This window comes from Schistocerca nitens, chromosome 8 (assembly GCF_023898315.1).
Source record: "Schistocerca nitens isolate TAMUIC-IGC-003100 chromosome 8, iqSchNite1.1, whole genome shotgun sequence".
NCBI lineage: Eukaryota > Metazoa > Arthropoda > Insecta > Orthoptera > Acrididae > Schistocerca > Schistocerca nitens.
The window spans coordinates 518,939,001-518,955,023 of NC_064621.1; the positions used below are offsets into that span (position 1 = coordinate 518,939,001).

General features: G+C 44.7%; 1 protein-coding gene across 1 annotated transcript in view; it reads right to left on the bottom strand.

The window, feature by feature from the left end:
• Nucleotides 1-16,023, bottom strand: part of LOC126199649 (myosin light chain kinase, smooth muscle-like) — a 380,890-nt gene that overhangs the window by 128,224 nt on the left and 236,643 nt on the right. The gene's annotated exons all lie outside the window — the stretch shown is intronic.

Genomic DNA, 16,023 nt, shown 5'->3' on the forward strand with positions numbered 1-16,023 from the left:
ACGCTCTCATTTGCAGAGACGACAGTTTAGCATAGCCTTCAGCTACGTCATTTCCTACGACCTAGCAAGGCGCCATATTCAGTTACTATAATTACTTCAAGAATGTATTCTGAACAGATAATATTGTGAATCATGTACCGTCAAGAGCGACGTTCATCATTAATGGATTAAAGTTAAGTATGAAACTAATTACGTCCGTTTTCTGAATTCTAATTCCTTGTCATGTTCCAGCCCTCACGTCAGTACGGTTCTTCCCTCCTCACGCCAGCCTGCACGAACTAAAATGCGTGCATTTCGGCCTCCACTCGTAACACGGTGTTGGCTCTTTTGCTAATACAAAAACCTCCATAGCCGAAGTCACTTACAAATATTAGGAATAAGAGAGGCCCCAATACGGATCCCTGAGGCACGCCATTTTCTGACTTCTATTTTCACGAAGTTGCTCCTTGGATGGATAAATAAGTAGATAAATCGGTCATAAGGCACTGACTTTTTGCGCCGCTCTGCGCCTGTGAGCGCTCAGCGAATACAGAGAGAATTTTGTAGGTTTTATTCTGGCGGCATGTGCAGCGGATGTCCGCCCCGTGAATGGCGCCGGCTGGCGACATGCGTCACGCCCCGCCTCGCTACGCCACGCCACGCTGTGACGTCACGGGGCACAGGAATAGCGCGACGCCGCTGCAGCAGGCATTCCGCAGCCGAAGGCGCGCGAGACACACCGTGACCTCGTCTCTGCCCGTGCAGGGCTGAGGGCGGCGCCCGAAACACACCACCGACTTACACCTCCTTGTTTGTTCCTGCTCCTTATACGGGGCGTATCGTAATTCAAAGCGAAAACTATAGTAACAAAAACGTTCCAGCAACATGGATCTACAACCAAGCCGTTTGCGTGATAATTATAAATATAGCATCTGTAGAACCTGTACTGAAATAGTATAAGCATTCTCTAAATTTCAAGTAAGTATTTTTGGCAGTCAAATCCACTATATTCTTTACAACAGTAGTATGAACATGTAGTTCACTTCTCGCAGAATGTGAGGTGTAAAAGGTAACTATTAATTACTTCTATGAATTGTGCAACTTTTCTTACTTTTCTAAAAACGTGTTTATTTTTGCTATAACCCCTCCACCACTTTTCCACCCCAAATAAAATAGTCTTTTACGTACTGTAATAAATGGTTCAAATGGCTCTGAGCACTTAGGGACTTAACATCTGAGGTCATCAGTCCCCTAGAACTTAGAACTACTTAAACCTAACTAACCTAAGGACAACACACCCATCCATGCCCGAGGCAGGATTCGAACCTGCGACCGTAGCGGTCGCGCGGTTCCAGACAGTAGCGCCTAGAACCGCTCGGCCACAGTGGCCGGCGTACTGTAACATAAAACGACATTCGAGCGTCCATCAGGCAAAACAAGTAACTATGTTACAATAAAAAACTAAAAACAAATTGAAATTGGGTTATTAAAGAATACTAAATGTAAAATTATAATTTATAAAAATTAATGTAATTTAATAAGGACCCGCCAGGTTAGCCGAGTGCGCTAACGCGCTGCTTCCTGGACTCGTGTAAGCGCGCCGGCCCCGGATCGAATCCGTCCAGCGGATTAACGACGACAGCCTGTGTGCCGGCCAGCCTGGATGTGGTTTTTAGGCGGTTTTCTACATCCCCCTAGGTGAATACCGGGCTAGTCCACTTGTCGCGCCTCAGTTACATGGCTTGCAGACATCTGAACACTTTCGCACTATTCCATGGATTACACTAGTCACAGACAGCGGGGGTACATTAATTCCGTCCCGGGGGTTACGGGGTGGTGGGAGGAAGGGCATCCGGCCCCCCTTACACTAACATTGCCACATCCGATTAACCATGCCGAACCTGCATATCTGCGGGAAAACTGGCACAAGCGAAAGAAAGAAAGAATGTAATTTAATAAGGAACATCAGTTACGTACAATTAAGGAACACAATTTACAAAAATGGATTCAATATGAACTTTCTTTATAGCAGATTTTTTTTTTTTTTCCAGGTGTACAAATTTCGACGTACAGATTCAAATGGTTCAAATGGCTCTGAGCACTATGGGACTCAACTGCTGAGGTTATTAGTCCCCTAGAACTTAGAACTAGTTAAACCTAACTAACCTAAGGACATCACAAACATCCATGCCCGAGGCAGGATTCGAACCTGCGACCGTAGCGGTCTTGCGGTTCCAGACTGCAGCGCCTTTAACCGCACGGCCACTTCGGCCGGCCTCGACGTACAGAAGTGACATTTTTCGTGGATGTTGAGGTACTTCGCGTGTATTTTTCAGTGGCATAAACTAACCGGTTTTTGACTTCGGTCGATTTTCTTGCAGAGGTGCGATATGTGGTTTGAGCTGCTATCGACTACAGTATAAATGTCTCCTTTGTAATAAAATACATCAACAAAAGTTTTCCATCACCCTTTCTTTTCGTAATTCATAACATAGAAGACAATATTTGGCGCCGGCCGCGGTGGTCTAGCGGTTCTGGCGCTGCAGTCCGGAACCGCGGGACTGCTACGGTCGCAGGTTCGAATCCTGCCTCGGGCATGGGTGTGTGTGATGTCCTTAGGTTAGTTAGGTTTAAGTAGTTCTAAGTTCTAGGCGACTTATGACCTAAGATGTTGAGTCCCATAGTGCTCAGAGCCATTTGAACTAACAATATTTGGCTCTGGGCATGCGTATATACTCATTTGGAATGTGTTCGGTGAACTTCCGAGCAACGTCAGTACGCGGTGGAACGTCCTCTTGCTCGGATGGAAGCTTGAATTCGTTGTGGCATACCATTGACGAGATCATCACGCCAGCCCTGGTCCAAATAGTCCTACTTTTCAATGGCGATACTGGGTAAGGCGCACAGAGAATGTGTTCGTTGTCGACGTCCAAAAACATATCGTTTAAATCCATGTTCGATTGGGTTCATGTTCGCGGGACAGGCAGATTACTTCATTGTGGCGGTCCTAGCATGCTGAAGGAACGTATTCACGAGAACAGCAGGATGGTCATACTTTTTATCATCCATCAAGATGAAATTCTCACAAAAATAGAGGCAGTACGGTCCCACTATTGGTTCCAGAACCTCATTCTTGTTCCGTACAGTCGTAAGGTTGCCCTTAACAACGAGGAGTAGTGTACGGTGGCCCATATAACGGCACCCCAGAACATTACTCCACCACACGCGGAACACAGTGTTGGAGACGTTCGATATTACCATATTGTCCCCAAACACGTTCTCTGCGATTATCAGGCTGCACACAGATCCGACTTTCGTCCATAAACAATAACAGACACCAATCTTGAGAAATCCATTCTGCTGCATTTCTTGCCCATTTCTAACGGAGTCCGTGGTGTTGTGGTCTACAACGTGGTGATCGTCAAGGTTGTCGGCAATCAAGACTCGCATCATGCAATCGTCTCCTAAGAGTTTGATGTGATATATGTCATCCTGTAGCGTCTTCGAACGCCGAATTCAGTTCTGGAGCAATCTGTCTACGGTTCGTATGACTCAAAATTCGTAGATATCGGTCATCCTGTGCACGCGTCGAACGTGGACGACCTGTGTGGTTAACGTCTTCAACGCTACCTGTCAACTGGAACCGATTCCATGTCCAGACCATATCACTCTGATTCCGGTGCACATGTCGTGCAATTTCGCTTGTTGAAAAGTCCCTGCCGCCCTGCCGCCGTTGGATAAGCAGCTGCAGCAGCAAGTCGTATACTCCTAGCTCACTCATTTGTTACATAGTTTAATTCTTAATTTCTTTGCGTGTTTTTGGTACTTGCATTGTTTAATTTATAAATTTCGGGCGTATTATAGTATTTGAGAGTTGTAGCATCGCGTTTTAGTACCTGAATAGTGTAAAATCGCGTAGTCTCCTTTCGCCGCCGAGCAGTGTGTCAGCAGTGCGCAAGTAGCAGCATTACTGTATTTACTAGGCAATCTTGTATTTTAATAACCGTTTAAATTTTGTCGATTTGTTTGCGCTCTCTGTAGATTAGTTCAGACGTTCTTTGCACAACAGTTTTTAGCATGGATAGGGACTGCAACTGCTGTGTTCGGATGCAGGCTGAGTTGGCATCCCTTCGCTCCCAGGTTCAGGCAGTGTTGGCTTCGGTCACACAGCTTGAGGCTGTTGCCAATGGGCATCACTGTGGGGGTCCGGATGGGGGTTTGTCGGGGACGGCCAGCTCGTCCCACGCATCCCCCGATCGGACTACGACTGTGGTTGCCCGGGATACTGCCCGCATCGAGGCTGATCCCTCACCTGTGGTAGAGTGGGAGGTCGTCTCAAGGTGTGGCAGGGTGCGAAAGACATTCCGGAGGGCTGAACGGAAGGCCTCTCCAGTTTGTCTGACGAACCGGTTTCAGGCTCTGTCTCAGGCTGATACTGATCTTTGGCCTGACATGGCTGCTTGTCCTGTTCCAGAGGTTGCCCCTCAGTCTGCAAGATCCGGGCGGTCGCAGAGGGTGGGCTTACTGGTAGTTGGGAGCTCCAACGTCAGGCGCGTAATGGGGCCCCTTAGGGAAATGGCAGCAAGAGAGGGGAAGAAAACAAATGTGCACTCCGTGTGCATACCGGGGGGAGTCATTCCAGATGTGGAAAGGGTCCTTCCGGATGCCATGAAGGGTACAGGGTGCACCCATCTGCAGGTGGTCGCTCATGTCGGCACCAATGATGTGTGTCGCTATGGCTCGGAGGAAATCCTCTCTGGCTTCCGGCGGCTATCTGATTTGGTGAAGACCGCCAGTCTCGCTAGCGGGATGAAAGCAGAGCTCACCATCTGCAGCATCGTCGAAAGGACTGCGGACCTTTGGTACAGAGCCGAGTGGAGGGTCTGAATCAGAGGCTGAGACGGTTCTGCGACCGTGTGGGCTGCAGATTCCTCGACTTGCGCCATAGGGTGGTGGGGTTTCGGGTTCCGCTGGATAGGTCAGGAGACCACTACACGCAACAAGCGGCTACACGGGTAGCAGGGGTTGTGTGGCGTGGGCTGGGCGGTTTTTTAGGTTAGATGGCCTTGGTCAAGTACAGAAAGGGCAACAGCCTCAACGGGTGCGGGGCAAAGTCAGGACATGCGGGGACCAAGCAGCAATCGGTATTGTAATTGTCAACTGTCGAAGCTGCGTTGGTAAAGTACCGGAACTTCAAGCGCTGATAGAAAGCACCGAAGCTGAAATCGTTATAGGTACAGAAAGCTGGCTGAAGCCAGAGATAAATTCTGCCGAAATTTTTACAAAGGTACAGACGGTGGTTAGAAAGGATAGATTGCATGCAACTGGTGGTGGAGTGTTCTTCGCTGTTAGTAGTAGTTTATCCTGTAGTGAAGTAGAAGTGGATAGTTCCTGTGAATTATTATCGGTGGAGGTTACACTCAACAACCGAGCTAGGTTAATAATTGGCTCCTTTTACCGACCTCCCGACTCAACAGCATTAGTGGCAGAACAACTGAGAGAAAATTTGGAATACATTTCACATAAATTTTCTCAGCATGTTATAGTCTTAGGTGGAGATTTCAATTTACCAGATATAGACTGGGACACTCAGATGTTTAGGACGGGTGGTAGGGACAGAGCATCGAGTGACATTATACTGAGTGCACTATCCGAAAATTACCTCGAGCAATTAAACAGATAACCGACTCGTGGAGATAACATCTTGGACCTACTGATAACAAACAGACCCGAACCTTTCGACTGTGTATGTGCAGAATAGGGAATCAGTGATCATAAGGCCGTTGCAGCATCCCTGAATATGGAAGTTAATAGGAATATAAAAAAGGGAGGGAGGTTTATCTGTTTAGCAAGAGTAATAGAAGGCAGATTTCAGACTACCTAACAGATCAAAACGAAAATTTCTGTTCCGATACTGACAATGTTGAGTGTTTATGGAAAAAGTTCAAGGCAATCGTAAAATGCGTTTTAGACAGGTACGTGCCGAGTAGAACTGTGAGGGATGGGAAAAACCCACCGTGGTACAACAACAAAGTTAGGAAACTACTGCGAAAGCAAAGAGAGCTTCACTCCAAGTTTAAACGCAGCCAAAACCTCTCAGACAAACAGAAGCTAAACGATGTCAAAGTTAGCGTAAGGAGGGCTATGCGTGAAGCGTTCAGTGAATTCGAAAGTAAAATTCTATGTACCGACTTGACAGAAAATCCTAGGTAGTTCTGGTCTTACGTTAAATCAGTAAGTGGCTCGAAACAGCATATCCAGACACTCTGGGATGATGATGGCATTGAAACAGAGGATGACACGCGTAAAGCTGAAATACTAAACACCTTTTTCCAAAGCTGTTTCACAGAGGAAGACCGCACTGCAGTTCCTTCTCTAAATCCTCGCACAAACGAAGAAGTGGCTGACATCGAAATAAGTGTCCAAGGAATAGAAAAGCAACCGGAATCACTCAACAGAGGAAAGTCCACTGGACCTGACGGGATACCAATTCGATTCTACACAGAGTACGCGAAAGAACTTGCCCCCCTTCTAACAGCCGTGTACCGCAAGTCTCTAGAGGAACGGAGGGTTCCAAATGATTGGAAAAGAGCACAGGTAGTCCCAGTCTTCAAGAAGGGTCGTCGAGCAGATGCGCAAAACTATAGACCTATATCTCTGACGTCGATCTGTTGTAGAATTTTAGAACATGTTTTTTGCTCGAGTATCATGTCGTTTTTGGAAACCCAGAATCTACTATGTAGGAATCAACATGGATTCCGGAAACAGCGATCGTGTGAGACCCAACTCGCTTTATTTGTTCATGAGACCCAGAAAATATTAGATACAGGCTCCCAGGTAGATGCTATTTTTCTTGACTTCCGGAAGGCGTTCGATACAGTTCCGCACTGTCGCCTGATAAAAAAAGTAAGAGCCTACGGAATATCAGACCAGCTGTGTGGCTGGATTGAAGAGTTTTTAGCAAACAGAACACAGCATGTTGTTATCAATGGAGTGACGTCTACAGACGTTAAAGTAACCTCTGGCGTGCCACAGGGGAGTGTTATGGGACCATTGCTTTTCACAATATATATAAATAACCTAGTAGATAGTGTCGGAAGTTCCATGCGGCTTTTCGCGGATGTCGCTGTAGTATACAGAGAAGTTGCAGCATTAGAAAATTGTAGCGAAATGCAGGAAGATCTGCAGCGGATAGGCACTTGGTGCAGGGAGTGGAAACTGTCCCTTAACATAGACAAATGTAATGTATTGCGAATACATAGAAAGAAGGATCCTTTATTGTATGATTATATGATAGCGGAACAAACACTGGTAGCAGTTACTTCTGTAAAATATCTGGGAGTATGCGTGCGGAACGATTTGAAGTGGAATGATCATATAAAATTAATTGTTGGTAAGGCGGGTACCAGGTTGAGATTCATTGGGAGAGTGCTTAGAAAATGTAGTCCATCAACAAAGGAGGTAGCTTACAAAACACTCATTCGACCTATACTTGAGTATTGCTCATCAGTGTGGGATCCGTACCAGATCGGGTTGATGGAGGAGATAGAGAAGATCCAAAGAAGAGCGGCGCGTTTCTTCACAGGGTTATTTGGTAACCGTGATAGCGTTACGGAGATGTTTAATAAACTCAAGTGGCAGACGAGAGGCGCTCTGCATCGCGGTGTAGCTTGTTCGCCAGGTTTCGAGAGGGTGCGTTTCTGGATGAAGTATCGAATATATTGCTTCCCCCTACTTATACCTCCCGAGGAGATCACGAATGTAAAATTAGAGAGATTAGAGCGCGCACGGAGGCTTTCAGACAGTCGTTCTTCCCGCGAACCATGGAACAGGACAGAGAGGTAATGACAGTGTCACGTAAAGTGCCCTCCGCCACACACCTTTGGGTGGCTTGCGGAGTATAAATGTAGATGTAGATGTAGATGTAACGTGATAATGCGGGCTTGATTATTAATCGCGATTGTCCTTCGTGGCAAGATGGATGTACACTCTACTGTTCCATAGACGTCTCTAATGTGTCCCCTACCAGTACTATATTTTCAAGGAAACGTTGCAAACCATTCGAGTGCGGCGTTCTACCCATAGTTAGCGCCCATAGCAACAGTGTGTATGTTTGCAAACAATGTCTGAATTGGCTTTCCGACCGGTACAGAAAGTCACAATGACAACACATGTGCTCGACATATCAGGCTAATGCACACTTTTCTTGATGTGTGTATATTCCTCTTCCGAAATTTTCTTTCTCGTCCTTCACTAATTCTTCACGTATAAGTTGAACAACATTGAGAATGATAAGCTATGCAGGTTGTGACGGATCACATATAGCACCCATCGTGTTTAAATTTTTATTCGGATGTACGCGGTCTAATTACGAGGGCTCTTGTATGATATTACTGCTGAGAGGTCAGCGGGCTCCTGGTATGGGGGCTTTCATGTATGCTTACATGTGTGAAAATGTTTCAGAACATTATCACTTGCTCGAGATACGCTGCCCTTGATGCCACCAGAGGACATCCAGTTGTCGGTCGTTGGCAGCGAATTCCTCGAGTGCAATGCGACAATGGGACGCCCGCCAAGGACCGCCCGACTACGCTCGCTGAAGAACGAAATATGATTTAATCAAATAAAATAATATGGTTCCAGAGACCTTTACAAGTCTAAAACATCTATGTTGTATGTATACAGACTGTATAACGGATACATGTCTGTGCCCGGCCAAAATTGTTTGATATGTTTCTCGATTGGAGTGTGCTTACGCCGTTCATCCAAGCCTCACACCTCAGTAGTGTGTTTAAATTTCGCGGCGTGGGTTTGCAGCTGTAGCGGTTATAGAGCTAACTACTGACAAAGTTATTTGTGCACTGTTATAGAGTTATTAAATTTAATAGGTTTCAACGGTGTTTAGTGCTGCTTGTGGCGTAATAACGATTTAATTTACTTTCGGAAAAGTTCGCTAGCTGTGTTTTTTGAGTTTTCTTTACGTTAAAGCCATTTAGTAAATTTCGTGCTTTAGTTTTCAGCTGACGTTTGTTATTGTTTATAGTGAAATACTAGAGTAAAATTTTCATTCACTGTTTTAACTTCGTTGAGTGTTCCAGTGGCCGCTTGAATATTTGGTTTCAGCTAGTAATTTTGTGAAGCTTGTTGGTATTAGTTGTGATTTAGTAGTATTACTAAAAGTAGTTGCTTTCTTAGTAGAGAGAGAGTTTAGAGACCGCTGTTGTTAGCTCTATAAATAGTTCTACTGGTGTAAGTGAATTTAGGTAACGTAGACGATTAGTTTTTTTTTCAGTAACTGTAAAATTTCACCATGAGTGAGAAGTGTAGGCTCTGGCGTAGGTTTGTGAGTAGCGGGTTACGGTGTGGGATTTGTTCAAAGTATTTTCATTGGGGGGAATGCAGTGGGGAAGGCAGTGGGCATTCTAGCGAGATCCTCTCCTGGGAATGCAGAATCTGTAGTAGAAATAAGTCGAAAGAGGTGTAGGAGCGTAAGATCTGTGCCCTTCAGGTGCGGTTACAATACGCAAAGGAGGAACTAGATAGGTTGAGGAGGGCAAAGGGTGCTGTGGAATGGGAACTAGCAGTTGGCAAGAAGGCATCTAGAAGGAGAAGGTATTCAGACAGTTGTACTTTGCGTATATGCAAAAGATTTGACAACTGTCAGAGTTGAGTGGAGAGGATCCATTTGTAGCTGTAGATGTAGGATACATGCAGCAGTCCTCAGCAGTCAGGAGGCCTAGGTCAGTTGCAAAGTCTAACAGAAAGAAGAAGCAGTGAACACATATTGTGTTCTGGGGTGATCACTCTGTTGTAGAAATAATTCAGAAGCCAAGATCGCTTAAATACTGTTTACTGGATGACCGGTTTCCACACACTAAAGGTGCCATCATCGGCTCTCTGAAGATATAACATGACAGGTTTGAGGAAGGGCTTACATGAGTTGCACTACATACATTACTATTAGTACAGTGCCACATACCTGAATGTAGCTTAACATTCATAAACCATTTGGATATAACGATACATGAGGCAGACCAGCTGATATAAAATCATTGTCAGAAAAATAAAAAATAAAAACTGCTCTCTTAGTCATTCTTTTCCATCAGATATGTAAAACCGAAGTCACAAGATAAAACTAATTGGTACATGCCATGTAAAACAACAACGGGTGCAAGCCCCCTCCATGAAAAACACCATAACACCGACGCCTCCGAATTTTACTGTTGGCACTACACACGCTGGCAGATGACGTTCACCGGGCATTCTCCATACCCACACCCTGCCATCGGATCGCCACATTGTGTACCGTGATTCGTCACTCCACACAACGTTTTTACACTGTTCAATCGTCCAATGTTTACGCTGCTTACACCAAGCGTGTGGCATTTACCGGTGTGATGTACGGCTTATGAGCAGCCGCTCGACCATGAAATCCAATTTTTCTCACCTCCAACCTAACTGTCATAGTACTTGCAGTGGATCCGGATGTAGTTTGGAATTCCTGTGTGATGGTCTGGATAGATGTCTGCCTATTACACATTACGACCCTCTTCAACTGTCGGCGGTGTCTGTCAGTCAACAGGCGAGGTCGGCCTGTACGCTTTTGTGCTGCACGTGTCCCTTCACGTTTCCACTTCACTATCTCATCGGAAACAGTGGACCTAGGGATGTTTAGGAGTGTGGAAATCTCACGTACAGACGTATGACACAAGTGACACCCAATCACCTGACCACGTCGTTGCCGGCCGCGGTGGTCTCGCGGTTCCAGGCGCGCAGTCCGGAACCGTGCGACTGGTACGGTCGCAGGTTCGAATCCTGCCTCGGGCATGGATGTGTGTGATGTCCTTAGGTTAGTTAGGTTTAAGTAGTTCTAAGTTCTAGGGGACTAATGACCACAGCAGTTGAGTCCCATAGTGCTCAGAGCCATTTGAGCCAACCTGACCACGTTGAAGTCCGTAAGTTCCGCGGAGCGTCCTATTCTGCTCTGTCGCAATGTCTAATGACTACTGAGGTCGCTGATATGGAGTAACTGGTAGTAGGTGACAGCACAATGTACCTAATAAGGAAAACGTATGTTTTTGGGGTTTTCCGGATACTTTTGATGATATAGTGTATTTGTCGATTTCGGCAATAATCGGAGCCATATGCTGCTGCACGCGGTCCTATTTCAGTTCAAAGGGTTCTAAGGAAACAGATAGGACCGCTTGTTGCACAAGTAACGAGTACCGCATGGCTTTTCCCAAACAATGATGCGGATAAAAGTACGTAACTATGTTGCTGCGAAGTTTCACTGTGCGCCGATGACGTCGCTAGCTGCGTCAGGACGCCCTGCTCAGGAATAGACGCGTAAAAGGAAGGAAGCGACAGACGAGACTAGGCTCACGTGCGAAACACGTGCTGCAGGCTTCTGAGTGAGCAGTCTTCCGGCATGACGTGGCGGCGGATTCTTGACATGGACCACTTTGGCTCCTATGCAGTATATACCCCATAAAATATATTTCATAGAACACGAAGCCGCAAAATCTGGAACCAGTCCAAGAACTTCAGATTGCCTCTGGAGACTGCCAGAAAACGCAAAGCAACCACTACAGCAATTCAAACAGAGCGAGGTGGCTTGGTGGTTAGCACACAGGACTCACATTCGGGAGAACGACGGTCCAATTCTCCGTCCGTCCACCCAGATTTAAGTTTTACGTTATTTCTCTAAATAGCTTAACCCTTGATTTCCTGTAATTGTAAAAAATATAAAATCAGGAATCAAAATGTTTACTTTATTATTTGATGAACTGTTACTGAATTAGGCTAGTATCAAATTATTTTATTTCAAAACTGATACAAAGTCATTAAAATGCGTACAGTGTTCCTAGGATTTTTTAAGTCCCGACAGGATTATACAGGTTAAGTGCATTAGGGACTAAAAATTCCCAACAGAATAATACAGGTAGGATTATTGCTTCTGATGATAGTTGTAAAAACAGTTATATTTACATTAACACACAAGATTATAAATTGGGTATACAGCCCACCTTAGTAGATGATCAAAGTTACATTTGCTCCCCGAATTGATAAATGTCGGCCAGTGTTCTGAAAACGTGCGTCGTTTGGTACCAAAATGCTGTCTTCCTTCTCTTTGGAGTTGAAAGAAGAGAATTTTGATCCTTTTTGGGCCTTCTCCGATTTTTTGGAAGTTTCCTTTCTAAGAGTGTGTAGACAAAGCATAATTCTACGTTTGATATCTATCAGTAGAAGTGTCCCTTTTACGTCACAGTATGAAATTCAAGGGTCATTTCCACAATTGCAAAAAACAGCCGGTACGAGTACTTTTTTTTTTTTTTTTTTTTTTTTTACTTTCTACCCATTTCATAAAGAGACCTATCCACGTCATCTTTATGTACGCAACCCATGTGTTCATTACTATCTTGTACAACTGTCAGTGCTCCCATTTCAATCTTTGTTCCATCTTTTTGGGTTCTGCATACATTGCACGCTTTGAAAAGCAGTGAAGTCACTGCCTTGATATAATATTTTACGTTATAATTGAATATTGCAAAGACCCTGTATTCCTATTTACACAGTTAACATTAATATGTATAGAGGCAAGCCCACCAAAATTATCATCCAACTACCGCCCGAGGTAACCGATCAGTGTGAGGCGCCTTCTCACGGTCCGCTCGGCTCCCCCCGTCGGAGGTTCGATTCCTCCCTCGGGCATGGGCGTGTGTGTTGTCCTTAGCGTAAGTTAGTTTAAGTTAAATTAAGTAGTGTGTAAGCTTAGGGACCGATGACCTCAGCAGTTTGGTTCCATAAGGCCTTACCATAAATTTTCAAATTATAACCCAACTCATTTCACATGTAAACCTACCTTTTATTTTCGTAACCTTGCGGCGTTGTTTCAAACACCAAACAGCCGTTTGCAGCACAGATGTTCACATTCCAGGCTGACGTATAGGCTTCGGAATGGCGTACTGGCTGTGCTGGCGTGGAGCTTGGGGAGCACAAACTGTATGAAATGGGACTTTTCAGTCCCTACGTGTCTGTTGAGTTACGTAATAATATGGAGAATCTGCCGGAACTCCTAAGTTCCGCCTCTAAATAAAGGGTTAAGCCAGAGGGCAAAAAGGTTCTTGTGGAAGGACATCACCGATATCCTTCTCCACTTTCCCTAATCAGAGCTACTGCTCCGTCTCTAATAACCTCGTTGTCAACAGAACGTTGAACTATTCCTTCCTTTGACAGTAACTCTCAGCATATATTTTGCAGTGATCGAAAACTAAGTAGTCGGAAATTTAACAGGCGAATATAAACTCAATCCTGGACTAGGTACGTAATTCTCAAATCAGCCACTCGTAATAATCAACTACGAGGCATATTTTTAATTAAATGTTGTACTTGTGTGTGGCAAATTCGGTTGTACATAACGAGTTTTCGCTCTGTAGCGTGTAAGGTTGCTGTTTTCACAGCTCGTTCGAATGTCGATGTCTGTATTAGCCTACTGGGCAATAGATTCGGCAAGTGATGAGGATAAATAAAATTACATCATTCTCTGGCCTGATTTGTTTGAACTGTGTTAAGCATCGCGGACAAAATATATATATATATATATATATATATATATATATATATATATATTAGTTTCATTCGGTTCGATTCCGTATTTATGGATTTCCGGAAGGCTTTTCACACTGTACCACACAAGCGCTCGTAGTGAAATTGCGTGCTTATGGAATATCGTCTCAGTTATGTGACTGGATTTGTAATTTCCTGTCAGAGAGGTCACAGTTCGTAGTACTGACAGAAAGTCATCGAGTAAAACAAAAGTGATTTCTGGCGTTCCCCAAGGCCCTTTGCTTTTCCTTATCTATATAAACGATTTGGAAGACAATGTGAGCAGCCGTCTTAGGTTGTTTGCAGATGACGCTGTCGTTTATCGACTAATAAAGTCATCAATAGGTAAAAACAAACTGTAAAACGATTTAGAAAAAATATCTGAATGGTGCGAAAAGTGGCAGTTGAGCCTAAATAACTCATCCACATGAGTGCGAAATGGAACTCGTTAAACTTCGGTTACACGATAAATCAGTCTAATCTAAAAGCCGTAAATTGAACTAAATACCTAGGTATTACAATTACCAACAACTTAAAATGGAAAGAACACGCAGAAAATGTTGTGTGGAAGGCTAACCGAAGACTGCGTTTTATTGGCAGGACGCTGAGAAAATGTAACAGATCTACTAAGGAGACTGCCTACACTACGTTTGTCCGTCCTCTTTTAGAATACTGCTGCGCGGTGTGGGATCCTTACCAGATAGGACTGACGGAGTACATCGAAAAAGTTCAAAGAGGGGCAGAACGTTTTGTATTATCGCGAAATATGGGAGAGAATGTCACAGAAATGATACAGGATTTGGACTGGGAATCGTTAAAAGAAAGGCGGTTTTCGTTGCGACGGAATTTTCTCACGAAATTCCAATCATCAACTTTCTCCTTCGAATGCGAAAATATTTTTTTGACACCGACCTACATAGGGAGAAACGATCACCACGATAAAATAAGGGAAATTAGAGCTCGTACGGAAAGATATAGGTGTTCATTGTTTCCGCGCGCTTTACGTGATTGGAAGAATAGAGAATTGTGGAGGTGGTTCGATGAACCCTGTGCTATGCACTTAAATGTGATTTTCAGAGTATCCATGTAGATGTAGATGTAGAAATGAAATCACTCTTACCTGGAGAGTAACTGAAAAACATTCATATAGTTGACGTGCCCGCAGAGACTAGAATGAGAAAACAATCGACTAGCTAATAAGTTGTTAAAAGCAGTCGGTTACCACATCACTAGTTTACTATCTATGAGTCACGATAGAAATGGTGCAACTTACACACTGGATATTATTTTTCGAGTTCGTAATTTCGTGTAATCCTTCTTCAGACTCTTAGCACTTTTTATAAAAGAATCGGTCAAGGTGCTTGCTCTTAATAAAACGGAAAAGAGTAAATTCCTAAATGGCAGAGGCCAATTAAGGGGATACCAACGTCGGTCGCTAACCCCTGAGCGCTGAAGGCGGATCTGTGTTGGTCTGGCGCACCTCCCTGTGAAGGCGCCAACAACTTAATGAGCTCACCTCACCTCACCTCATCTACCCTTGAGGGTCAGGTGCGCTATTTAAGCATCTCAAGGTAAACAGCTTGAATGCAAAACAGTGAGTGTCCACGTATAGCAAATACTTGAGAAGACATTCAATAAAAGTATTCTTAGTTTACTTGCCTCTTCAAACGGCGATAAATTACGAGTACTGGTCAACTATCGCCATTGCTACCGTCCATGTAAGCAACCTACTGTTAAAGACACGATCGGAAACTCATTTATGAGATACGGCTTCGCTTGTCTGTCCCACACTACTCTGCAAAACTTAAGGACGAAACAGGTAAAGTAACATAACATGCTAACACTCGGAGGAAATGAATCAAACTGCGGGAGCAAGTTGCCAGAGGTGTCCCAATCATGCCACAGAAAGCTGGCTGTAACATTTTGTAAGATTAGTGTGATTATAGCGTCAAGTGGGGCTGGCCCGGCAGCGCGAGGCAGGTGAAGAAACTGAAAAAGGCAGTGTGCGTCAACCAGCGAGCAGTTATAGTGCACTGTGGTGGCGTTCTTAGTTACAACATGGCTCGGACCTAACGACTGGTTGACTTCACACGGGAAAGAGTCATTGGGAAACTCGAGGAAGGACGAAGTGGACGAGTGTAGCTCAGAAGTTTGGTATTGGTTCAAATGGCTCTGAGCACTATGGGACTTAACATCTGAGGTCAGCAGTCCCCTAGAACTTAGAACTACTTAAACCTAACTAACCTAAGGACATCACACACATCCATGCCCGAGGCAGGATTCGAACCTGCGACCGTAGCGGTTGCGCGGTTCCAGATTGAAGCGCCTAGAACGGCTCGGCCACACCGGCCGGCCAGTTTGGTGTTGCTCACAGCATTGTTCCAAATGTATAAGGAGGGGAGTTGGTTGATCACGGTCAACTAAAGCAGCAGATGACAG